This window comes from Oncorhynchus mykiss, chromosome 26 (assembly GCF_057628025.1).
Source record: "Oncorhynchus mykiss isolate SJ-2025 chromosome 26, ASM5762802v1, whole genome shotgun sequence".
In the NCBI taxonomy this organism is placed as follows: Eukaryota; Metazoa; Chordata; class Actinopteri; order Salmoniformes; family Salmonidae; genus Oncorhynchus; species Oncorhynchus mykiss.
Genome location: NC_143047.1, coordinates 33838401 through 33849559, shown reverse-complemented (window position 1 = coordinate 33849559; position 11159 = coordinate 33838401).

Genomic DNA, 11159 nt, shown 5'->3' with positions numbered 1-11159 from the left:
GTGTGTGTGTGTGTGTGTGTGTGTGTGTGTGTGTGTGTGTGTGTGTGTGTGTGTGTGTGTGTGTGTGTGTGTGTGTGTGTGTGTGTGTTTTTCTATCCAAACAAATCCCTGAAACTTAGCTCCTAGTCAGGTGTGAACCGTGCACTCTCAAACCACCATGACATACAGTTGAAGTCAGAAGTTTCCATACACTTAGGTTGGAGTCATTAAAACTCATTTTTCAACCACGCCACAAATTTCTTGTTAACAAACTATAGTTTTGGCAAGTCGGTTAGGACATCTACTTTGTGCATGACACAAGTAGTTTTTCCAACAATTGTTTACAGACAGATTAATTCACTTAAATTCACTGTATCACAATTCCAGTGGGTCAGAAGTTTACATACACTAAATTGACTGTGCCTTTAAACAGCTTGGAAACTCCAGAAAATTATGTCATGGCTTTAGAAGTTCTGAAAGGCTAATTTACATAATTTGAGTTAATTGGAGGTGTACCTGTGGATGTATTTCAAGGCCTACCTTCAAAGTGCCTCTTTGCATGGGAAAATCAAATGAAATCAGCCAAGACCTCAGTAAAAAATTGTAGACCTCCACAAGTCTGGTTCATCCTTGGGAGCAATTTCCAAACACCTGAAGGAACCACGTTCATCTGTACAAACAATAGGACGTAAGTATAAACACCATGGGACCAGGCAGCCGTCATACCGCTCAGGAAGGAGATGTATCTATATCCACAGTAAAACGAGTCCTGTATCAACATAACCTGAAAGGCCGCTCAGCAAGGAAGAAGCCACTGCTCCAAAACCGCCATAAAAAAGCCAGACTACGGTTTGCAATTGCACATGGGGACAAAGGTTGTACTTTTTGGAGAAATGTCCTCTGGTCTGATGAAACAAAAATATAACTGTTTGGCCATAATGACCATCGTTATGTTTGCAGGAAAAAGGGGGAGGCTTGCAAGCCGAAGAACACCATCCCAACCGTGAAGCACGGGGGTGGCAGCATCATGTTGTGGGGGTGCTTTGCTGCAGGAGGGATTGGTGCACTTCACAAAATAGATGAAATCATGAGGATGGAAAATTATGTGGATATACTGAAGCAACATCTTAAGACATGAGCCAGGAAGTTAAAGCTTGGTCGCAAATGGGTCTTCCAAATGGACAATGACCCCAAGCATACTTCCAAAGTTGTGGCAAAATGGCTTAAGGACAACAAAGTCAAGGTATTGCAGTGGCCATCACAAAGCCCTGACCTCAATCCTATAGAACATTTGTGGGCAGAATTGAAAAAGAGTGTGGGAGCAAGGAGGCCTACAAACCTGAGTCCGTTACAACAGCTCTGTCAGGAGGAATGGGCTAAAATTCACCCAACTTATTGTGGGAAGCTTGTGGAAGGCTACCCGAAACATTTGACCCAAATTAAACTATTTAAAGGGAATGCTACCAAATACTAATTGAGTGTATGTAAACTTTTAACCCACTGGAAATGTGAAAGAAATAAAAGCTGAAATCAATCATTCTCTCTACTATTATTCTGATATTTCATATTCTTACAATAAAGTGGTGATCCTAACTGACCTAAAACAGGGAATTTTTACTAAGATTAAATGTCAGGAATTGTGAGAAACTGAGTTCAAATGTATTTAGCTAAGATGTTAACTTCTGACTTCAACTGTATTTCTCTTCTAAGGGATGAGCATGGACATGGGGAATGTGTGAAGGGTTTTAGATTGATGATCAAACTAATGTGATGCTCTAGTGCTGTGTTGTAGTGATAGAAGAGGAATCTATCTATGACATGGGGTGGTTACTGGTCTCTGTGTTGTAATGATAGAAGATGAATCTATCTATGACACGGGGTGGTTACTGGTCTCTGTGTTGTAGTGATAGAAGAGGAATCTATCTATGACACGGGGTGGTTACTGGTCTCTGTGTTGTAGTGATAGAAGAGGAATCTATCTATGACACGGGGTGGTTACTGGTCTCTGTGTTGTAGTGATAGAAGAGGAATCTATCTATGACACGGGGTGGTTACTGGTCTCTGTGTTGTAGTGATAGAAGATGAATCTATCTATGACACGGTGTGGGTACTGGGCTCTCTGTGTTGAGTTGATCATGTACTAGTCAACCTTTCTCTGTGTGTGTGTGTGTGTGTGTGTGTGTGTGTGTGTGTGTGTGTGTGTGTGTGTGTGTGTGTGTGTGTGTGTGTGTGTGTGTGTGTGTGTGTGTGTGTGTGTGTGTGAGCATGTGCGTGTGTTATTTATAAACCAAACCCTCTTGCAGAAACTCAATCTACTCTGTACAAATGAATCTCACAGCAAAACAAAAATTATGAGGTGAACATTAAATGTGTTGGTTAATAAGGCCAACTTGTTTATTATTTTTCCTATAATTTTTCGCAGTGTGTGGTGGTGGGGAGACTTTATTATTGGAACCTGTATCTGCTTAGTTCCCATAGCAACAGTGTGCATTGGCCAACACCCATAACAGAACTACAGTCTGTCTGGCTAGGACTGAACACTGTTCATCTGTGTGACAGAAGGGAGCAAACTGTGAATACCTCTCACATCGCTTACAAGACGTAGGTGTTTCATCAGAAAACTCAATATTGTTAGTCATTTCAGCTCCAATTTACTGTTCTGTCACGCCTACCTCATGGCCATAAAAACTAATTCACACTATTTGACCAAAACTGACTTGCAGTGAAAGGGGAATGAGCATGGGGAACTCTTACAGGGACCCCTGGTGGCTGATATTAACAGTACACAGAGGACATACAAGAGACTTGTTAGGGGATGTTGGGTGCCAAACACGTATCCCATTAATGATGTGATTGCAGATCTTGGTTAAACACCATCACACAGGCTCCCTGCAGTACAGAGACCTTGGTTAAACACCATCACACAGGCTCCCTGCAGTAGAGAGACCTTGGTTAAACACCATCACACAGGCTCCCTGCAGTAGAGAGCCCTTGGTTAAACACCATCACACAGGCTCCCTGTTGTACAGAGACCTTGGTTAAACACCATCACACAGGCTCCCTGCAGTAGAGAGACCTTGGTTAAACACCATCACACAGGCTCCCTGCAGTACAGAGACCTTGGTTAAACACCATCACACAGGCTCCCTGTTGTACAGAGACCTTGGTTAAACACCATCACACAGGCTCCCTGCAGTAGAGAGACCTTGGTTAAACACCATCACACAGGCTCCCTGCAGTACAGAGACCTTGGTTAAACACCATCACACAGGCTCCCTGTTGTACAGAGACCTTGGTTAAACACCATCACACAGGCTCCCTCAGTACAGAGACCTTGGTTAAACACCATCACACAGGCTCCCTGCAGTACAGAGACCTTGGTTAAACACCATCACACAGGCTCCCTGCAGTACAGAGACCTTGGTTAAACACCATCACACAGGCTCCCTGCAGTACAGAGACCTTGGTTAAACACCATCACACAGGCTCCCTGCAGTACAGAGACCTTGGTTAAACACCATCACACAGGCTCCCTGCTGTACAGAGACCTTGGTTAAACACCATCACACAGGCTCCCTCAGTACAGAGACCTTGGTTAAACACCATCACACAGGCTCCCTGCAGTACAGAGACCTTGGTTAAACACCATCACACAGGCTCCCTGCAGTAGAGAGACCTTGGTTAAACACCATCACACAGGCTCCCTGCAGTAGAGAGACCTTGGTTAAACACCATCACACAGGCCCCCTGCAGTACAGAGACCTTGGTTAAACACCATCACACAGGCTCCCTGCAGTACAGAGCCCTTGGTTAAACACCATCACACAGGCTCCCTGCTGTACAGAGACCTTGGTTAAACACCATCACACAGGCTCCCTCAGTACAGAGACCTTGGTTAAACACCATCACACAGGCTCCCTGCAGTACAGAGACCTTGGTTAAACACCATCACACAGGCTCCCTGCAGTAGAGAGACCTTGGTTAAACACCATCACACAGGCTCCCTGCAGTAGAGAGACCTTGGTTAAACACCATCACACAGGCTCCCTGCAGTACAGAGACCTTGGTTAAACACCATCACACAGGCTCCCTGCAGTAGAGAGACCTTGGTTAAACACCATCACACAGGCTCCCTGCAGTACAGAGACCTTGGTTAAACACCATCACACAGGCTCCCTGCAGTAGAGAGACCTTGGTTAAACACCATCACACAGGCTCCCTGCAGTACAGAGACCTTGGTTAAACACCATCACACAGGCTCCCTGCTGTACAGAGACCTTGGTTAAACACCATCACACAGGCTCCCTGCAGTACAGAACCCTTGGTTAAACACCATCAGACAGGCTCCCTGCAGTACAGAGACCTTGGTTAAACACCATCAGACAGGCTCCCTGCAGTACAGAGACCTTGGTTAAACACCATCACACAGGCTCCCTCAGTACAGAGACCTTGGTTAAACACCATCACACAGGCTCCCTGCAGTACAGAGACCTTGGTTAAACACCATCACACAGGCTCCCTGCAGTAGAGAGACCTTGGTTAAACACCATCACACAGGCTCCCTGCAGTACAGAACCCTTGGTTAAACACCATCAGACAGGCTCCCTGCAGTACAGAGACCTTGGTTAAACACCATCAGACAGGCTCCCTGCAGTACAGAGACCTTGGTTAAACACCATCACACAGGCTCCCTGCAGTAGAGAGACCTTGGTTAAACACCATCACACAGGTTCCCTCAGTACAGAGACCTTGGTTAAACACCATCACACAGGCTCCCTGCAGTACAGAGACCTTGGTTAAACACCATCACACAGGCCCCCTGCAGTACAGAGACCTTGGTTAAACACCATCACACAGGCTCCCTCAGTACAGAGACCTTGGTTAAACACCATCACACAGGCTCCCTGCAGTACAGAGACCTTGGTTAAACACCATCACACAGGCCCCCTGCAGTACAGAGACCTTGGTTAAACACCATCACACAGGCTCCCTGCAGTAGAGAGACCTTGGTTAAACACCATCACACAGGCTCCCTGCAGTAGAGAGACCTTGGTTAAACACCATCACACAGGCTCCCTGCTGTACAGAGACCTTGGTTAAACACCATCACACAGGCCCCCTGCTGTACAGAGACCTTGGTTAAACACCATCACACAGGCTCCCTGCAGTACAGAGACCTTGGTTAAACACCATCAGACAGGCTCCCTCAGTACAGAGACCTTGGTTAAACACCATCACACAGGCTCCCTGCTGTACAGAGACCTTGGTTAAACACCATCACACAGGCTCCCTGCAGTAGAGAGACCTTGGTTAAACACCATCACACAGGCCCCCTGCAGTACAGAGACCTTGGTTAAACACCATCACACAGGCTCCCTGCAGTAGAGAGACCTTGGTTAAACACCATCACACAGGCTCCCTGCAGTACAGAGACCTTGGTTAAACACCATCACACAGGCTCCCTGCAGTACAGAGACCTTGGTTAAACACCGTCACACAGGCTCCCTGCAGTACAGAGACCTTGGTTAAACACCATCACACAGGCTCCCTGCAGTACAGAGACCTTGGTTAAACACCATCAGACAGGCTCCCTGCAGTACAGAGACCTTGGTTAAACACCATCACACAGGCTCCCTCAGTACAGAGCCCTTGGTTAAACACCATCACACAGGCTCCCTGCAGTACAGAGACCTTGGTTAAACACCATCAGACAGGCTCCCTGCAGTACATAGACCTTGGTTAAACACCATCACACAGGCTCCCTGCAGTACAGAGACCTTGGTTAAACACCATCAGACAGGCTCCCTGCAGTACAGAGACCTTGGTTAAACACCATCACACAGGCTCCCTCAGTACAGAGACCTTGGTTAAACACCATCACACAGGCTCCCTGCAGTACAGAGACCTTGGTTAAACACCATCACACAGGCTCCCTCAGTACAGAGCCCTTGGTTAAACACCATCAGACAGGCTCCCTGCAGTACAGAGACCTTGGTTAAACACCATCACACAGGCCCCCTGCAGTACAGAGCCCTTGGTTAAACACCATCACACAGGCTCCCTCAGTACAGAGACCTTGGTTAAACACCATCAGACAGGCTCCCTGCAGTACAGAGACCTTGGTTAAACACCATCACACAGGCCCCCTGCAGTACAGAGACCTTGGTTAAACACCATCACACAGGCTCCCTGCTGTACAGAGACCTTGGTTAAACACCATCACACAGGCTCCCTCAGTACAGAGCCCTTGGTTAAACACCATCACACAGGCTCCCTGCTGTACAGAGCCCTTGGTTAAACACCATCACACAGGCTCCCTCAGTACAGAGACCTTGGTTAAACACCATCACACAGGCTCCCTGCAGTACAGAGACCTTGGTTAAACACCATCACACAGGCTCCCTCAGTACAGAGACCTTGGTTAAACACCATCACACAGGCTCCCTGCAGTACAGAGACCTTGGTTAAACACCATCACACAGGCTCCCTGCAGTAGAGAGACCTTGGTTAAACACCATCACACAGGCTCCCTGCAGTACAGAGACCTTGGTTAAACACCATCACACAGGCCCCCTGCTGTACAGAGACCTTGGTTAAACACCATCACACAGGCTCCCTGCTGTACAGAGACCTTGGTTAAACACCATCACACAGGCTCCCTGCAGTACAGAGACCTTGGTTAAACACCATCACACAGGCCCCCTGCAGTACAGAGCCCTTGGTTAAACACCATCACACAGGCTCCCTGCAGTACAGAGACCTTGGTTAAACACCATCAGACAGGCTCTCTGCTGTACAGAGACCTTGGTTAAACACCATCACACAGGCTCCCTGCAGTACAGAGACCTTGGTTAAACACCATCACACAGGCCCCCTGCTGTACAGAGACCTTGGTTAAACACCATCACACAGGCCCCCTGCAGTACAGAGACCTTGGTTAAACACCATCACACAGGCTCCCTCAGTACAGAGACCTTGGTTAAACACCATCACACAGGCTCCCTGCAGTAGAGAGACCTTGGTTAAACACCATCACACAGGCTCCCTGCAGTACAGAGACCTTGGTTAAACACCATCACACAGGCTCCCTGCTGTACAGAGACCTTGGTTAAACACCATCACACAGGCTCCCTGCTGTACAGAGACCTTGGTTAAACACCATCACATAGGCTCCCTGCAGTACATAGACCTTGGTTAAACACCATCACACAGGCTCCCTGCTGTACAGAACCCTTGGTTAAACACCATCGATGATGTTGTCCCCACAGTGACCGTACATACCCCAACCAGAAGCCATGCATTACAGGCAACATCCACACTGAGCTAAAGGGTAGAGTTGCTGCTTTCATGGAGAGAGGCTCTAACCCAGACGCGTATAAGAAAGCCTGCTATGCCCTCCGATGAACCATCAAATAGGCAAAGCGTCAATACAGGACTAAGATTGAATTGTACAACACCGGCTCCGATGTTCATCGGATGTGGCAGGGCTTGCAAACTATTACGGACTACAAAGGGAAACACACCCGCGAGCTGCCCAGTGACACTTACTTACCAGACGAGCTAAATTACCTCTATGCGCGCTTCGAGGCAAGCAACACCGAAAAAATGCATGAGAGCACCAGCTGTTCCAGAAAACTGTGTGATCGCGCTTGTCGCAGCCGATATAAGACCTTTAAACAGGTCAACATTCACAAGTCCGCAGGGCCAGACGGATTACCAGCATGTCTCTGATTGAGTCTGTAAAACCAACATGTTTCAAGCAGACCACCATAATCCCTGTGCCCAAGAACACAAAGGCAACCTGCCTAAATGACTACAGGCCCGTAGCATTCACGTCCATAGCCATGAAGTGCTTTGAAAGGTTGGTAATGTCTCACATCAACACCATTATCCCAGAAACCCTAGACCCACTCCAATTTGCATACCGCCCAAACAGATCCACAGATGATGCAATCTCTATTGCACTCCACACTGCCCTTTCCCACCTCGACAAAAGGAACACTTATGTGAGAATGCTATTCATTGACTACAGCTCAGCATTCAACACCATAGTACCCTCAAAGCTCATCACTAAGCTAAGGATCCTGGGACTAAACACATCCCTCTGCAACTGGATCCTGGACTTCCTGACGGGCCACCCCCAGGTGATGAGGGTAGGTAGCAACACATCCGCCACGGTGATCCTCAACACTGGAGCTCCCCAGGGGTGCGTACTCAGTCCCCTCCTGTACTCCCTGTTCACCCATAACTGCATGGCCAGGCATGACTCCAACACCATCATTAAGTTTGCAGACGACACAACAGTTGGTAGGCCTGATCACCGACAACAACGAGACAGCCTATAGGGAGGTCAGAGACCTGGCTGTGTTGTGCCAGGACAACAACCTCTCCCTCAATGTGATCAAGACAAAGGAGATGATTGTGGACTACAGGAAAAAGAGGACTGAACACGCCCCCATTCTCATCGACAGTCATGACGAGGGCACGACAAAATTGACTCTGTACCAGTACCCCCTGTATATAGCCTCCACATTGACTCTGTACCGGTACCCCCTGTATATAGCCTCCACATTGACTCTGTACCGGTACCCCCTGTATACAGCCTCCACATTGACTCTGTACCGGTACCCCCTGTATATAGCCTCCACATTGACTCTGTACCGGTACCCCCTGTATATAGCCTCCACATTGACTCTGTACCGGTACCCCCTGTATATAGCCTCCACATTGACTCTGTACCAGTACCCCCTGTATATAGCCTCCACATTGACTCTGTACCAGTACCCCCTGTATATAGCCTCCACATTGACTCTGTACCAGTACCCCCTGTATATGGCCTCAACATTGACTCTGTACCAGTACCCCCTGTATATAGCCTCCACATTGACTCTGTACCAGTACCCCCTGTATATGGCCTCAACATTGACTCTGTACCAGTACCCCCTGTATATAGCCTCCACATTGACTCTGTACCAGTACCCCCTGTATATAGCCTCCACATTGACTCTGTACCAGTACCCCCTGTATATGGCCTCAACATTGACTCTGTACCAGTACCCCCTGTATATAGCCTCCACATTGACTCTGTACCAGTACCCCCTGTATATGGCCTCAACATTGACTCTGTACCAGTACCCCCTGTATATAGCCTCCACATTGACTCTGTACCAGTACCCCCTGTATATAGCCTCCACATTGACTCTGTACCAGTACCAGTACCTCGTTACTTTCTATTTTCTTCTCTATTTATTTGTATTATTTTTATTGTTTACTTCAGTTTATACTTTCTTAAAACTTTTTTAATTAAACCGGCATTGGTAGTTAAGGGCTTGTAAGTAAGCAGGTCTACCTGCATTCGGCGCATATGACAAATAACATTTGATTTGATTTGATTTGACCACACAGGCTCCCTACAGCACAGAGACTTTGGCAGCTTGTGCACCATCATGCTTCCCATGAAACATCCTCTGAACCACTTCTGTCATACAGAAGTGGTTCAGTGTCCCACCGACTGAACCAAATGTTCCTCCAGCAAAAAACAGGCTTTAAAGGGATAGTTCATGCAAATTACAAAATTACACATTGGTTTTCTTACCCTTTAAGCAGTCTATGGACAATGTATTAAATAATGACAGGAATACATGCTTTTTCTTTACTTGGCCACAGTTTCAAAATGCCAACTTTTTAGCATTTGTGGCACATTCTAATGCAATTCAATGTTACCGATATCAGCATTTTAATTTGGGTGAACTATCCCTTTAACCTAACTCAAAAAGAGCCTTTATTCACCAGTGGATCCTAATCATTCAGCTGTATTGGCTAGTGCAGAAATCTCTTAAGTTCCAGATCAAATGAAATGTTATGTTTTGATGCAGGCCTTCAGAATGCAAAACACACTTTCACCGACATACCTCACTTTATTGATACCTATCAAGTAATCTACGGATTCTGAGAGTCGGGACCAAAATATGGGTTTGTTTACCGACCTTAAGCTTATGCTATAATTGTTTGGCTGCAAAATAAGTTTCAAAGTTTCAACGTTTATTCACCATGTGCCGAGGATACAACAGGTGTAGAACAATACAGTAACATTCTTACCTTGAGAGCTCTTTCCCAACAATGCAGTGATAATAATAATTATAACAATAATAATTACTAATAATAATTATTACTATTATTATTATAATGATAATAATACAATAATAATAGAAAATATATACATTACCAGTCAAAAATTCTGGACACACCTACTCATTCCAGGGTTTTACTTTATTTTAAATATTTTCTACTTTGTAGAATAATAGTGAAGACATAAAAATTATGAAATAGCATATGGAATTATGTAGTAATCAAAAAAGTGTTAAACAAATCAAAATATATTTTATATTTGAGATTCTTCAAAGTAGCCACCGTTTGCCTTGATGACAGCTTTGCATACTCTTGGCATCCTCTCAACCAGCTTCACCTCAAATGCTTTTCCAATAGTCTTGAAGGAGTTCCCACATATGCTGAGCACTTGTTGGCTGCCTTTCCTTCACTCTGCGGTCCAACTGGGTTGAGGTCGGGTGATTGTGGAGACAAGGTCATCTGGTATCGCTGCAGAATGCTGTGGTAGCCATATTGTTTAAGTGTGCCTTGAATTCTAAATAAATCACAGACAGTGTCACCAGCAAAGCACCCCCACACCATCACACCTCCTCCTCCGAGCTTCACGGTGGGAACCACACATGCGGCGATCATACGTTCGCCTACTCTGCATCTCACAAAGACACAGGTTGGAACCAAAAATATTACATTTGGACTCATCAGACCAAAGGACAGATTTCCACCAGTCTAATGTCGATTGCTCATGTTTCTTGGCCCAAGCAAGTCTCTTCTTCTTATTGGTGTTCTTTAGTAGTGGTTTCTTTGCAGCAATTCAACCATGAAGGCCTGATTCATGCAGTCTCCTCTGAACAGTTGATGTTGAGATGTGTCTGTTTCTTGAAATCTGTGAAGCATTTATTTGGGTTGCAATTTCTGGGGCTGGAAACTCTAATGAACTTATCCTGTGCAGCAGAGGTAACTCTGGGTCTTCCTTTCCTGTGGCGGTCCTCATGAGAGCCAGTTGCATCATAGCGCTTGATGGTTTTTGTGACTGCACTTGAAGAAAGTTAAAAGTTCTTCAAATTTTCTGTATT